Genomic DNA, 16,251 nt, shown 5'->3' with positions numbered 1-16,251 from the left:
GTTTATTTGTAGGGGTCGGTTTCAATAACAAAACAAATCCCTTAAATAAAGTGATTCTTTTCTTTGTCTGGTGATGGTCACAATTATACAATAAAATAAATTCATTTCATTAATTGCAATAATAAGAGGCATTGTGGTTGCAAAAATATTGCACTCCATATAGTATTGACTTTTGACAGCATGTGCAGACAAAGTATAAATAAATATAATGAGGTTGAATAAATAAATTTGGTAATTTATGGATTTTTTTTTAATGAATATCCCCACTGTGGGATAACAAATGATAATCTAATGTAATGTAATCAAAAACTCCTTATGTTTCTAGCTTTGGGCTATATAATTAGAACAGTCACATCTTTATTATCTTAGTAATTTCTCTAATATATATATAGCTTACCTTTATAAAACTACAAAATGCTTTGTGCTAATGTAATTATTGTATTTTACATCGACGATAAACGAATAGATATAGAATCCAGACAAGGGCAACACAGTGTAACGTTTGTTTTTATTTTTTTTCTAAATAAAGCTCTACTTTCAATAGTATGTTCAATATGTTCCTCCAGTCTCTCTTATTCTTAATAAACTGCTATTGTGATTTTAATGTCAATGGTAACTTTAAAATTAAAAATATCAATTGATAAAACACAGTTACATGGAATTTCAAAACTTTATTGAAAAACTGAGAAAATGGATTTTAATGCAACATGTAAAAGAGCCTTAAAAACCTCAGGAAATACTTTCTCCTCTAAAAGCACAACATTAAAGCACTTTGGTAAAACAGTTTTTAAAACCACTTTCCTTGAGAAATGAGAAACCACACCTTGGAAACATCTGAAGGCACAGGGCCATAAAATGTCCATGACTTAGTACAGGACCTCATTAACAGTGAACAGTTACATACTGTTCAGTTATGAATAAGTCACAGCTATACTCATCTGACCAGCTTCCCCACAAATACAGGAACAAGCTGTTTTTAGTCTTACCACCTTTGTTGAAAGGTTTCCTGCATCCACTTCCACAAGCATCTTTCGAAATACTTCAAAAAAGTATTTCAGAGTTTTTGGGTACTTCAGATCCAAGGCATAAGTCAGTCCTAGCAGGTAGAAACAAGCTCTGCTGAGATCCCCAAGATGACCAAGAACAGCTGAACCTTCAATGATGATCCCAACATCGCTGATTGTCCACTCCCATCCTGGAGCTGGTGAATCACCATCACTTCAGCTGCCAACTCTTGTTCCACTTTAATGGCAGACCCATCAACATTCTGCTGACAATATAAAAGAAACAATTTAGAGAGGCCAGGCAGGATGTCCACAACACAATAAGTATTGGAAAAACTAAAACATTACCAACATACTAAACACATTAGTTTTCATAACATTGTATAGTCAGTGTATTGCTTTAACTAGACTGAGGTTCACTTTTTTGACCCACAACAAATCTGAATGTCAACAAACAAATATGCAATTAATTTTATCTGGTGAGTACCTTGCTTTTGTCAGCAGCTAAAATTATTAATTTCAAGTAGTAGTAAATATGTCAACCAAACAAAGTTATAATGATGATATTGAGTAGTGTTTGTGGCTTAAAAAAAAGAAATATGTTTTAGACTTAACAGCAACCCAAGTGTGAACGTAGTGACAATGTACTGTGGCATGTAGCCTAAGATGGAACTATAATTAATGGTATTTACATCAGTTGTACAGTAGAGTGATATGATCCATAAGAAGTCCTGGTGCCATTGTTGCTTTATATCAGCACTCTTGAAATGTCTGTTGTCCAATCAAATCATTTGGTCAGAACTAACTGTTGTAAAATAGCATATATAAGTAGAGGAATTAATGACATACTAACAGATACATTGTAGGGAGAACCCACAAAGTCATTAACTGCACTTGCCTTTAACTCCTTGATTAAAGCATTATCATCTTCCCAGGGTGATCAATGGGACATCAGATGAAGAATTCTCTGGTTTTCTCAACAGCAACTCCACTCTGTTAAAGAGAGAATGTATTATAAAAACATCACATATACCAGTGGTTCCCAACCAGGGGTACGTGTACCTCTAGAGGTACTTGAACACACATAGGGGGTACTTGGAAACATTGATGAATCTATTTCTAACAAACCGAGTCATTTTTAAGCCTATTTCAGACACTACATGCTCATCCAACAGCTTTTCCACCATAAAAATCCACAATAAACTGCATTAATGAAATAAACAATATTGTGGCTTTAATATCCTACTAATTTGTTACTAACATGTTATGCACATTACTAAAAATTTAGGTAAATATATTCTCTGCTATACAATAATAAGAATGCACAAAATTGATAGTGTGCGTTAAACATACAAGTTGACATTTTCAAGCTATTAACATGTAAATACAACAAGAAAGGTTACTAAATTGAAGAGATGAAGGGGTTCTTCTAATCTGAAGAGAGGCCTCGGGGGGCAACATGAGACAAAAAGGTTGGGAAACACTGACATATACAACGAGGGCTGGGCAATAAAATAACAATATATTTCACCACAAAATGTCTGATCATTTCAATGAACTCCAAAAAAATCCAGAAAAAAACCATGACCCAGAACTGCAAGGCATTCTGGGGGATGAAGGCAGATGAACAGATTTAGCAGTTTAATGGTTTGTCACCTGGAATGATTTATTATATACATTTCTGATAAAAAAAAAAAACAGAATTTGTAAAATAAAATAAATGAATTTTATAGGGCTCTACTTTAAGCCTAAGGTGAAACACTTGTCTTTGCACTGAAGCCATGTTTTTTTTCCCAACAATTTTATGCTGGTTTAATGCTGACATTACTCTTTGTTTAATGTCACAGATGTTAGTTCTACCTCAGGTATTATTATTTTCTAAATACTTTGCACATTGTGTGATTAAGCATGTATTTAATTTATATATATATATATATATATGTACATAACCAGTTTACTTATTTTATAGTTTCTGTTTTTTCCCATAGTTGTGTTGATGTCTTTTTAAAGGTAAAGATTACATTTAAAATTTTAATTCAGCCTTTTTTTCTTGTGGTTGTTATTTTGAATGGGTAAAAATAAGTAAATCAATAATTATGGAAATCAACTGATATGAAATATTTATAATGTGATACATTTTCCAGCCATATCACCCAGCCCTATGTACAACTTAGTCATCAGTGCAACATTCTGTCTTGGAGAAGGAGAAATGGTAATGACAGGAAGAGCAGAGTAGCAGCGTTAGAGAAAAGTAATATCAAATACCTGGAGAACAGCATCAGTTCTTGCACGGTGTCAGGCTCCAGCAGCACTTTTCTTAGCTTGGAAGATGGACAGCAGTTGAAATGAATTTGGCCTCAACATTTACTGTGGTGATCTGCTGGAACTCTGCATTGACCTTAAAAAACAACAGAAAACACAAATACACAGAGGCCACATTAGTGGGTGGAGCTTGTGTAGCTTCAACCTCAGATGGAATTGTTTCAAATCCTGACCTCAGACACATCAAACAAGGAAGACCACCTCTCCACCATCTCCTGGATGCTCATCTGAAGACTGATGATGTCATGTCTTCTAAACACAAATGCTGAGCTTCTTCTTAACCTCAGACAGGATTGAGCTGTGTTCCTGGTGATCACTGCTTTTACCTGAAGGCTAGTCTGGTAGATAGTTTATGGATGACGCCTGAAAAGTGCAGATCTTACATTTCCATCCCATAAACTGATACCTGAAAGGAAGAAGAGAAGAAGAGGATTGAGAGCTGATTTGTCCTGGCCGCAGACTGATGTCCTCTGTCTGTCCCTACTGGTATCACTGTCATGTTAAACATATGTAACCCTTGTCCCACATAGCTATGTTATATTTCCCATGAGTGTGAAGTATTATGGGACAGGACCTGAGTTCATTGTTTAAACTGTTTAATTTATTATTATCCTCAAATTTACCTCCTTTAAATTTTAACACCATTTAACTTTCTAAACTTAGTCAATTAAGATAAATAAAGACATCACACAACTGTACTTTAAATGCAATAATCCTGTCAGATATTTATTTATAAAACAATAAAAAAAAAATACAGTCTCTCTTTGGGAAACAAAACACAAGCACTTAAAGTGTTATATAAACAAAATTTCTCAAATAAAATATAAAACTTATTTAGTATTATTTTACGAATTTGACCTTCTAATAAAAAAAAATTTATTCTTATAACTTTTTTGTAAGAGGAAGAAAAAAACTAATAAAATTTAAAAAAAAACAAACCGCGCGCGCACACACACACACGCACACGCACACAGTAGAACTGACCTGAATAAAGATGGTTTAATCCCATAACAACAGATGCTGCTCATGTTGCTAGTATTTCCAGACCACTATCTCACTAGCAGTGTTTACATATAGTCCATCTTTTCTCCTTTATGGTTCTGTTGATGCTGAAACAAAACGTTTCCACTCCTCTGACGTGTTGCCGCTGCATTATGCACAATCCCCCATGTTTTCTTTCCACTCTGACCTCACACTGTCGCACCACGCCATTGGCTAAACCGCCTGTAACCTATGACGCCGCCTGCCGCAATGCATTATGGTACTTGCTGTTTACTCTGAAAAAGTCCGATCCATCAAAATACTGTAACTTATTTAATTAAACTCTAATAACATTACAAATGTAGCCCTTTTTTGCTGAATGTAATTTAAATGAGTGGGCTCTGAGTTCTTTTTAAAGCGTACTCACGTACTAATCAAATCTAACCTAATTTTATTTAATAATTTGAATTATGGGAACACAACCAGAAGCAACACCACACACTAAATGTAACTGACTTTGACACAAATTAGCACCAGACACAAGGTAAAATATAAAAAAAGATCACTGTCTCTTTAATGAGAAAAATAAACTCAGAAATAAAATAATAATGTCCGACTTCCACTCTGTTAATAAACACAGCAAGATCAACTGTAAAATGAACCCTTGCTCACACACAAGGCAAACAAACAAAAAAAATAACACAAACTAGTTCTAAAGCCGACACAATACATCCTACGTTACAGGCTTGTATCGCTGCTTGTTTAAGTGCAGGACTAAAACACCTTGGTTGCTTCACTCACAGAGCAGCCACAATGTACTGTGGTGTGTAGCCTAAGATGGAACTATAATTAATGGTATTTACATCAGTTGTACAGTAGAGTGATATGATCCATAAGAAGTCCTGGTGCCATTGTTGCTTTATATCAGCACTCTTGAAATGTCTGTTGTCCAATCAAATCATTTGGTCAGAACTAACTGTTGTAAAATAGCATATATAAGTAGAGGAATTAATGACATACTAACAGATACATTGTAGGGAGAACCCACAAAGTCATTAACTGCACTTGCCTTTAACTCCTTGATTAAAGCATTATCATCTTTCCCAGGGTGATCAATGGGACATCGGATGAAGAATTCTCTGGTTTTCTCAACAGCAACTCCACTCTGTTAAAGAGAGAATGTATTATAAAAACATCACATATACCAGTGGTTCCCAACCAGGGGTATGTGTACCTCTAGAGGTACTTGAACACACATAGGGGGTACTTGGAAACATTGATGAATCTATTTCTAACAAACTGAGTCATTTTTAAGCCTATTTCAGACACTACATGCTCATCCAACAGCTTTTCCACCATAAAAATCCACAATAAACTGCATTAATGAAATAAACAATATTGTGGCTTTAATATCCTACTAATTTGTTACTAACATGTTATGCACATTACTAAAAATTTAGGTAAATATATTCTCTGCTATGCAATAATTAGAATGCAGAAAATTGATAGTTAGTGTGCGTTAAACGTTCATGTTGACATTTTCAAGCTATTAACATGTAAATACAACAAGAAAGGTTACTAAATTGAAGAGATGAAGGGGTTCTTCTAATCTGAAGAGAGGCCTCGGGGGGCAACATGAGACAAAAAGGTTGGGAAACACTGACATATACAACGAGGGCTGGGCAATAAAATAACAATATATTTCACCACAAAATGTCTGATCATTTCAATGAACTCCAAAAAAATCCAGAAAAAAACCATGACCCAGAACTGCAAGGCATTCTGGGGGATGAAGGCAGATGAACAGATTTAGCAGTTTAATGGTTTGTCACCTGGAATGATTTATTATATACATTTCTGGAAAAAAAAAAACAGAATTTGTAAAATAAAATAAATGAATTTTATAGGGCTCTACTTTAAGCCTAAGGTGAAACACTTGTCTTTGCACTGAAGCCATGTTTTTTTTCCCAACAATTTTATGCTGGTTTAATGCTGACATTACTCTTTGTTTAATGTCACAGATGTTAGTTCTACCTCAGGTATTATTATTTTCTAAATACTTTGCACATTGTGTGATTAAGCATGTATTTAATTTATATATATATATATATATATGTATATATGTACATAACCAGTTTACTTATTTTATAGTTTCTGTTTTTTCCCATAGTTGTGTTGATGTCTTTTTAAAGGTAAAGATTACATTTAAAATTTTAATTCAGCCTTTTTTTCTTGTGGTTGTTATTTTGAATGGGTAAAAATAAGTAAATCAATAATTATGGAAATCAACTGATATGAAATATTTATAATGTGATACATTTTCCAGCCATATCACCCAGCCCTATGTACAACTTAGTCATCAGTGCAACATTCTGTCTTGGAGAAGGAGAAATGGTAATGACAGGAAGAGCAGAGTAGCAGCGTTAGAGAAAAGTAATATCAAATACCTGGAGAACAGCATCAGTTCTTGCACGGTGTCAGGCTCCAGCAGCACTTTTCTTAGCTTGGAAGATGGACAGCAGTTGAAATGAATTTGGCCTCAACATTTACTGTGGTGATCTGCTGGAACTCTGCATTGACCTTAAAAAACAACAGAAAACACAAATACACAGAGGCCACATTAGTGGGTGGAGCTTGTGTAGCTTCAACCTCAGATGGAATTGTTTCAAATCCTGACCTCAGACACATCAAACAAGGAAGACCACCTCTCCACCATCTCCTGGATGCTCATCTGAAGACTGATGATGTCATGTCTTCTAAACACAAATGCTGAGCTTCTTCTTAACCTCAGACAGTTGTTCCTGGTGATCACTGCTTTTACCTGAAGGCTAGTCTGGTAGATAGTTTATGGATGACGCCTGAAAAGTGCAGATCTTACATTTCCATCCCATAAACTGATACCTGAAAGGAAGAAGAGAAGAAGAGGATTGAGAGCTGATTTGTCCTGGCCTCAGACTGATGTCCTCTGTCTGTCCCTACTGGTATCCCTGTCATGTTAAACATATGTAACCCTTGTCCCACATAGCTATGTTATATTTCCCATGAGTGTGAAGTATTATGGGACAGGACCTGAGTTCATTGTTTAAACTGTTTAATTTATTATTATCCTCAAATTTACCTCCTTTAAATTTTAACACCATTTAACTTTCTAAACTTAGTCAATTAAAATAAATAAAAAACATCACACAACTGTACTTTAAATGCAATAATCCTGTCAGATATTTATTTATAAAACAATAAAAAATACATCTTTTTATAAGTCTCTCTTTAGGAAACAAAACACAAGCACTTAAAGTGTTATATAAACAAAATTGCTCAAATAAAATATAAAACTTATTTAGTATTATTTAAAAAAAATTTGACCTTCTAATAAAAAAAAAAAATTCTTCTTATAACTTTTTTGTAAGAGGAAGAAAAAAACTAATAAAATTTAAAAAAATAAACCCCACACACACGCACAGAAGAACTGACCTGAATAAAGATGGTTTAATCCCATAACAACAGATGCTGCTCATGTTGCTAGTATTTCCAGACCACTATCTCACTAGCAGTGTTTACATATAGTCCATCTTTTCTCCTTTATGGTTCTGTTGATGCTGAAACAAAACGTTTCCACTCCTCTGACGTGTTGCCGCTGCATTATGCACAATCCGCCATGTTTTCTTTCCACTCTGACCTCACACTGTCGCACCACGCCATTGGCTAAACCGCCTGTAACCTATGACGCCGCCTGCCGCAATGCATTATGGTACTTGTTGTTTACTCTGAAAAAGTCCGATCCATCAAAATACTGTAACTTAATAAATTAAACTCTAATAACATTACAAATGTAGCCCTTTTTTGCTGAATGTAATTTAAATGAGTGGGCTCTGAGTTCTTTTTAAAGCGTACTCACGTACTAATCAAATCTAACCTAATTTTATTTAATAATTTGAATTATGGGAACACAACCACAAGCAACACCACACACTAAATGTAACTGACTTTGACACAAATTAGCACCAGACACAAGGTAAAATATAAAAAAGATCAATGTCTCTTTAATGAGAAAAATAAACTCAGAAATAAAATAATAATGTCCGACTTCCACTCTGTTAATAAACACAGCAAGATCAACTGTAAAATGAACCCTTGCTCACACACAAGGCAAACAAACAAAAAAAATAACACCAACTAGCTCTAAAGCCGACACAATACATCCTACGTTGCAGGCTTGTATCGCTGCTTGTTTAAGTGCAGGACTAAAACACCTTTGCTGCTTCACTCACAGAGCAGCCACAATGTACTGTGGCATGTAGCCTAAGATGGAACTATAATTAATGGTATTTACATCAGTTGTACAGTAGAGTGATATGATCCATAACAAGTCCTGGTGCCATTGTTGCTTTATATCAGCACTCTTGAAATGTCTGTCGTCCAATCAAATCATTTGGTCAGAACTAACTGTTGTAAAATAGCATATATAAGTAGAGGAATTAATGACATACTAACAGATACATTGTAGGGAGAACCCACAAAGTCATTAACTGCACTTGCCTTTAACTCCTTGATTAAAGCATTATCATCTTCCACAGGGTGATCAATGGGACATCAGATGAAGAATTCTCTGGTTTTCTCAACAGCAACTCCACTCTGTTAAAGAGAGAATGTATTATAAAAACATCACATATACCAGTGGTTCCCAACCAGGGGTACGTGTACCTCTAGAGGTACTTGAACACACATAGGGGGTACTTGGAAACATTGATGAATCTATTTCTAACAAACTGAGTCATTTTTAAGCCTATTTCAGACACTACATGCTCATCCAACAGCTTTTCCACCATAAAAATCCACAATAAACTGCATTAATGAAATAAACAATATTGTGGCTTTAATATCCTACTAATTTGTTACTAACATGTTATGCACATTACTAAAAATTTAGGTAAATATATTCTCTGCTATACAATATTTAGAATGCACAAAATTGATAGTAGTGTGCGTTAAACAGTACATGTTGACATTTTCAAGCTATTAACATGTAAATACAACAAGAAAGGTTACTAAATTGAAGAGATGAAGGGGTTCTTCTAATCTGAAGAGAGGCCTCGGGGGGCAACATGAGACAAAAAGGTTGGGAAACACTGACATATACAACGAGGGCTGGGCAATAAAATAACAATATATTTCACCACAAAATGTCTGATCATTTCAATGAACTCCAAAAAAATCCAGAAAAAAAACCATGACCCAGAACTGCAAGGCATTCTGGGGGATGAAGGCAGATGAACAGATTTAGCAGTTTAATGGTTTGTCACCTGGAATGATTTATTATATACATTTCTGAAAAAAAAAAAAAAACAGAATTTGTAAAATAAAATAAATGAATTTTATAGGGCTCTACTTTAAGCCTAAGGTGAAACACTTGTCTTTGCACTGAAGCCATGTTTTTTTTCCCAACAATTTTATGCTGGTTTAATGCTGACATTACTCTTTGTTTAATGTCACAGATGTTAGTTCTACCTCAGGTATTATTATTTTCTAAATACTTTGCACATTGTGTGATTAAGCATGTATTTAATTTATATATATATATATGTACATAACCAGTTTACTTATTTTATAGTTTCTGTTTTTTCCCATAGTTGTGTTGATGTCTTTTTAAAGGTAAAGATTACATTTAAAATTTTAATTCAGCCTTTTTTTCTTGTGGTTGTTATTTTGAATGGGTAAAAATAAGTAAATCAATAATTATGGAAATCAACTGATATGAAATATTTATAATGTGATACATTTTCCAGCCATATCACCCAGCCCTATGTACAACTTAGTCATCAGTGCAACATTCTGTCTTGGAGAAGGAGAAATGGTAATGACAGGTAGAGCAGAGTAGCAGTGTTAGAGAAAAGTAATATCAAATACCTGGAGAACAGCATCAGTTCTTGCACGATGTCAGGCTCCAGCAGCACTTTTCTTAGCTTGGAAGATGGACAGCAGTTGAAATGAATTTGGCCTCAACATTTACTGTGGTGATCTGCTGGAACTCTGCATTGACCTTAAAAAACAACAGAAAACACAAATACACAGAGGCCACATTAGTGGGTGGAGCTTGTGTAGCTTCAACCTCAGATGGAATTGTTTCAAATCCTGACCTCAGACACATCAAACAAGGAAGACCACCTCTCCACCATCTCCTGGATGCTCATCTGAAGACTGATGATGTCATGTCTTCTAAACACAAATGCTGAGCTTCTTCTTAACCTCAGACAGGATTTGGAGCTGCTGTTGTTCCTGGTGATCACTGCTTTTACCTGAAGGCTAGTCTGGTAGATAGTTTATGGATGACGCCTGAAAAGTGCAGATCTTACATTTCCATCCCATAAACTGATACCTGAAAGGAAGAAGAGAAGAAGAGGATTGAGAGCTGATTTGTCCTGGCCTCAGACTGATGTCCTCTGTCTGTCCCTACTGGTATCCCTGTCATGTTAAACATATGTAACCCTTGTCCCACATAGCTATGTTATATTTCCCATGAGTGTGAAGTATTATGGGACAGGACCTGAGTTCATTGTTTAAACTGTTTAATTTATTATTATCCTCAAATTTACCTCCTTTAAATTTTAACACCATTTAACTTTCTAAACTTAGTCAATTAAGATAAATAAAGACATCACATAACTGTACTTTAAATGCAATAATCCTGTCAGATATTTATTTATAAAACAATAAAAAAAAAATACAGTCTCTCTTTGGGAAACAAAACACAAGCACTTAAAGTGTTATATAAACAAAATTTCTCAAATAAAATATAAAACTTATTTAGTATTATTTTACGAATTTGACCTTCTAATAAAAAAAATTTATTCTTATAACTTTTTTGTAAGAGGAAGAAAAAAACTAATAAAATTTAAAAAAATAAACCCCACACGCACGCACGCACGCACACACGCACACACGCGGTAGAACTGACCTGAATAAAGATGGTTTAATCCCATAACAACAGATGCTGCTCATGTTGCTAGTATTTCCAGACCACTATCTCACTAGCAGTGTTTACATATAGTCCATCTTTTCTCCTTTATGGTTCTGTTGATGCTGAAACAAAACGTTTCCACTCCTCTGACGTGTTGCCGCTGCATTATGCACAATCCGCCATGTTTTCTTTCCACTCTGACCTCACACTGTCGCACCACGCCATTGGCTAAACCGCCTGTAACCTATGACGCCGCCCGCCGCAATGCATTATGGTACTTGTTGTTTACTCTGAAAAAGTCCGATCCATCAAAATACTGTAACTTATTTAATTAAACTCTAATAACATTACAAATGTAGCCCTTTTTTGCTGAATGTAATTTAAATGAGTGGGCTCTGAGTTCTTTTTAAAGCGTACTCACGTACTAATCAAATCTAACCTAATTTTATTTAATAATTTGAATTATGGGAACACAACCACAAGCAACACCACACACTAAATGTAACTGACTTTGACACAAATTAGCCCCAGACACAAGGTAAAATATAAAAAAAGATCACTGTCTCTTTAATGAGAAAAATAAACTCAGAAATAAAATAATAATGTCCGACTTCCACTCTGTTAATAAACACAGCAAGATCAACTGTAAAATGAACCCTTGCTCACACACAAGGCAAACAAACAAAAAAAATAACACCAACTAGCTCTAAAGCCGACACAATACACCCTACGTTACAGGCTTGTATCGCTGCTTGTTTAAGTGCAGGACTAAAACACCTTGGTTGCTTCACTCACAGAGCAGCCACAATGTACTGTGGCATGTAGCCTAAGATGGAACTATAATTAATGGTATTTACATCAGTTGTACAGTAGAGTGATATGATCCATAAGAAGTCCTGGTGCCATTGTTGCTTTATATCAGCACTCTTGAAATGTCTGTTGTCCAATCAAATCATTTGGTCAGAACTAACTGTTGTAAAATAGCATATATAAGTAGAGGAATTAATGACATACTAACAGATACATTGTAGGGAGAACCCACAAAGTCATTAACTGCACTTGCCTTTAACTCCTTGATTAAAGCATTATCATCTTTCCCAGGGTGATCAATGGGACATCAGATGAAGAATTCTCTGGTTTTCTCAACAGCAACTCCACTCTGTTAAAGAGAGAATGTATTATAAAAACATCACATATACCAGTGGTTCCCAACCAGGGGTACGTGTACCTCTAGAGGTACTTGAACACACATAGGGGGTACTTGGAAACATTGATGAATCTATTTCTAACAAACTGAGTCATTTTTAAGCCTATTTCAGACACTACATGCTCATCCAACAGCTTTTCCACCATAAAAATCCACAATAAACTGCATTAATGAAATAAACAATATTGTGGCTTTAATATCCTACTAATTTGTTACTAACATGTTATGCACATTACTAAAAATTTAGGTAAATATATTCTCTGCTATACAATAATTAGAATGCAGAAAATTGATAGTAAGTGTGCGTTAAACGTACATGTTGACATTTTCAAGCTATTAACATGTAAATACAACAAGAAAGGTTACTAAATTGAAGAGATGAAGGGGTTCTTCTAATCTGAAGAGAGGCCTCGGGGGGCAACATGAGACAAAAAGGTTGGGAAACACTGACATATACAACGAGGGCTGGGCAATAAAATAACAATATATTTCACCACAAAATGTCTGATCATTTCAATGAACTCCAAAAAAATCCAGAAAAAAACCATGACCCAGAACTGCAAGGCATTCTGGGGGATGAAGGCAGATGAACAGATTTAGCAGTTTAATGGTTTGTCACCTGGAATGATTTATTATATACATTTCTGGAAAAAAAAAAAACAGAATTTGTAAAATAAAATAAATGAATTTTATAGGGCTCTACTTTAAGCCTAAGGTGAAACACTTGTCTTTGCACTGAAGCCATGTTTTTTTTCCCAACAATTTTATGCTGGTTTAATGCTGACATTACTCTTTGTTTAATGTCACAGATGTTAGTTCTACCTCAGGTATTATTATTTTCTAAATACTTTGCACATTGTGTGATTAAGCATGTATTTAATTTATATATATATATGTACATAACCAGTTTACTTATTTTATAGTTTCTATTTTTTCCCATAGTTGTGTTGATGTCTTTTTAAAGGTAAAGATTACATTTAAAATTTTAATTCAGCCTTTTTTTCTTGTGGTTGTTATTTTGAATGGGTAAAAATAAGTAAATCAATAATTATGGAAATCAACTGATATGAAATATTTATAATGTGATACATTTTCCAGCCATATCACCCAGCCCTATGTACAACTTAGTCATCAGTGCAACATTCTGTCTTGGAGAAGGAGAAATGGTAATGACAGGAAGAGCAGAGTAGCAGTGTTAGAGAAAAGTAATATCAAATACCTGGAGAACAGCATCAGTTCTTGCACGATGTCAGGCTCCAGCAGCACTTTTCTTAGCTTGGAAGATGGACAGCAGTTGAAATGAATTTGGCCTCAACATTTACTGTGGTGATCTGCTGGAACTCTGCATTGACCTTAAAAAACAACAGAAAACACAAATACACAGAGGCCACATTAGTGGGTGGAGCTTGTGTAGCTTCAACCTCAGATGGAATTGTTTCAAATCCTGACCTCAGACACATCAAACAAGGAAGACCACCTCTCCACCATCTCCTGGATGCTCATCTAAAGACTGATGATGTCATGTCTTCTAAACACAAATGCTGAGCTTCTTCTTAACCTCAGACAGGATTTGGAGCTGCTGTTGTTCCTGGTGATCACTGCTTTTACCTGAAGGCTAGTCTGGTAGATAGTTTATGGATGACGCCTGAAAAGTGCAGATCTTACATTTCCATCCCATAAACTGATACCTGAAAGGAAGAAGAGAAGAAGAGGATTGAGAGCTGATTTGTCCTGGCCTCAGACTGATGTCCTCTGTCTGTCCCTACTGGTATCCCTGTCATGTTAAACATATGTAACCCTTGTCCCACATAGCTATGTTATATTTCCCATGAGTGTGAAGTATTATGGGACAGGACCTGAGTTCATTGTTTAAAATGTTTAATTTATTATTATCCTCAAATTTACCTCCTTTAAATTTTACCACCATTTAACTTTCTAAACTTAGTCAATTAAAATAAATAAAAAACATCACACAACTGTACTTTAAATGCAATAATCCTGTCACAGATATTTATTTATAAAACAATAAAAAAAAAATACAGTCTCTCTTTGGGAAACAAAACACAAGCACTTAAAGTGTTATATAAACAAAATTTCTCAAATAAAATATAAAACTTATTTAGTATTATTTTACGAATTTGACCTAATAAAAAAAAATTATTTTTATAACTTTTTTGTAAGAGGAAGAAAAAAACTAATAAAATTTAAAAAAAACAAACCGCGCGCGCACACACACACACGCACACGCACACAGTAGAACTGACCTGAATAAAGATGGTTTAATCCCATAACAACAGATGCTGCTCATGTTGCTAGTATTTCCAGACCACTATCTCACTAGCAGTGTTTACATATAGTCCATCTTTTCTCCTTTATGGTTCTGTTGATGCTGAAACAAAACGTTTCCACTCCTCTGACGTGTTGCTGCTGCATTATGCACAATCCGCCATGTTTTCTTTCCCCTCTGACCTCACACTGTCGCACCACGCCATTGGCTAAACCGCCTGTAACCTATGACGCCGACCACCGCAATGCATTATGGTACTTGTTGTTTACTCTGAAAAAGTCAGATCCATCAAAATACTGTAACTTAATAAATTAAACTCTAATAACATTACAAATGTAGCCCTTTTTTGCTGAATGTAATTTAAATGAGTGTGCTCTACGTTCTTTTTAAAGCGTACTCACGTACTAATCAAATCTAACCTAATTTTATTTAATAATTTGAATTATGGGAACACAACCACAAGCAACACCACACACTAAATGTAACTGACTTTGACACAAATTAGCACCAGACACAAGGTAAAATATAAAAAAGATCACTGTCTCTTTAATGAGTAAAATAAACTCAGAAATAAAATAATAATGTCCGACTTCCACTCTGTTAATAAACACAGCAAGATCAACTGTAAAATGAACCCTTGCTCACACACAAGGCAAACAAACAGAAAAAATAACACAAACTAGTTCTAAAGCCGACACAATACATCCTACGTTACAGGCTTGTATCACTGCTTGTTTACGTGCAGGACTAAAACACCTTGGCTGCTTCACTCACAGAGCATGAATAAAAATAAAATAAAACTCCATACCTGGTACAAACGTGTTTCCTCCATCCAGATGAGTTCAGGCAACGACTTACCCCCAGCTCAGACTACAGCAGTACTAACAGCGTGTGAGCTGATTTAGCCACGCACAATGTAACAAGACTCCGTGATAAAACTCAGTTCACAAGCCTCGTGTTCAACCTTTACGATGTCCTCACTCACTCCAGTCTTTGTAAAACACCAGCAGCTTCTTCTTTCCAATAAAACCACCGTATATCTCATTTAAAAGTCACTAAAACAAGTTATTCCCATCGCTGCTGCTGCTACTGCTGCTCCGTGACTCCTTACACTAGAACAAAACAGCATATACCCCACCTGTGTTGCCTTCACGGACCTACCCAGCGTAGGACATCACAAATTCCACAGGGAAAACACAGTAATTGCACTTAACATATAATACATTATTCTTTTCACAATGAACATGTTTTAGACATTTTGTCATTAACTTATAGGTATTTTAATTAAATTAAACAATACAACTAATTATAAATCTCTTTCATATTTATAATATTTTATGCTTCACTTGCTTTTCTTTTAATAATAATAATAATAATAATAATAATAATAATAATAATAATAATAATAATAATAATGTTGAATAAATACATTAGGCAATATATGGATTTTTTATCTGACGTAATTTTCTCATATATATATATATATATATATAGA

General features: G+C 34.8%; 4 long non-coding RNA genes across 4 annotated transcripts; all 4 read right to left on the bottom strand.

Moving 5' to 3' along the window:
- Positions 1-1,932: 1,932 nt before the first annotated feature.
- LOC114459546 (uncharacterized) lies at positions 1,933-3,620 on the bottom strand. The gene is made up of 3 exons (XR_003673393.1): positions 3,500-3,620; positions 3,270-3,402; positions 1,933-1,997 (listed from the first exon to the last, which is right to left on the bottom strand). It is a non-coding gene; the product is annotated as an uncharacterized LOC114459546 (long non-coding RNA).
- A 1,737-nt stretch (positions 3,621-5,357) lies between these two features.
- On the bottom strand, positions 5,358-14,083 carry LOC114459545 (uncharacterized). Its single transcript, XR_003673392.1, has 4 exons — positions 14,028-14,083; positions 6,985-7,093; positions 6,755-6,887; positions 5,358-5,472 (listed from the first exon to the last, which is right to left on the bottom strand). It is a non-coding gene; the product is annotated as an uncharacterized LOC114459545 (long non-coding RNA).
- On the bottom strand, positions 8,852-11,437 carry LOC114459547 (uncharacterized). The gene is made up of 4 exons (XR_003673394.1): positions 11,260-11,437; positions 10,442-10,680; positions 10,212-10,344; positions 8,852-8,939 (listed from the first exon to the last, which is right to left on the bottom strand). It is a non-coding gene; the product is annotated as an uncharacterized LOC114459547 (long non-coding RNA).
- On the bottom strand, positions 12,326-13,971 carry LOC114459548 (uncharacterized). Its single transcript, XR_003673395.1, has 3 exons — positions 13,919-13,971; positions 13,689-13,821; positions 12,326-12,421 (listed from the first exon to the last, which is right to left on the bottom strand). It is a non-coding gene; the product is annotated as an uncharacterized LOC114459548 (long non-coding RNA).
- Positions 14,084-16,251: the final 2,168 nt, after the last annotated feature.

This window comes from Gouania willdenowi, unplaced genomic scaffold, assembly GCF_900634775.1.
Source record: "Gouania willdenowi unplaced genomic scaffold, fGouWil2.1 scaffold_327_arrow_ctg1, whole genome shotgun sequence".
Classification (NCBI taxonomy): domain Eukaryota; kingdom Metazoa; phylum Chordata; class Actinopteri; order Blenniiformes; family Gobiesocidae; genus Gouania; species Gouania willdenowi.
This window is presented reverse-complemented; position numbering and strand designations above follow the sequence as displayed.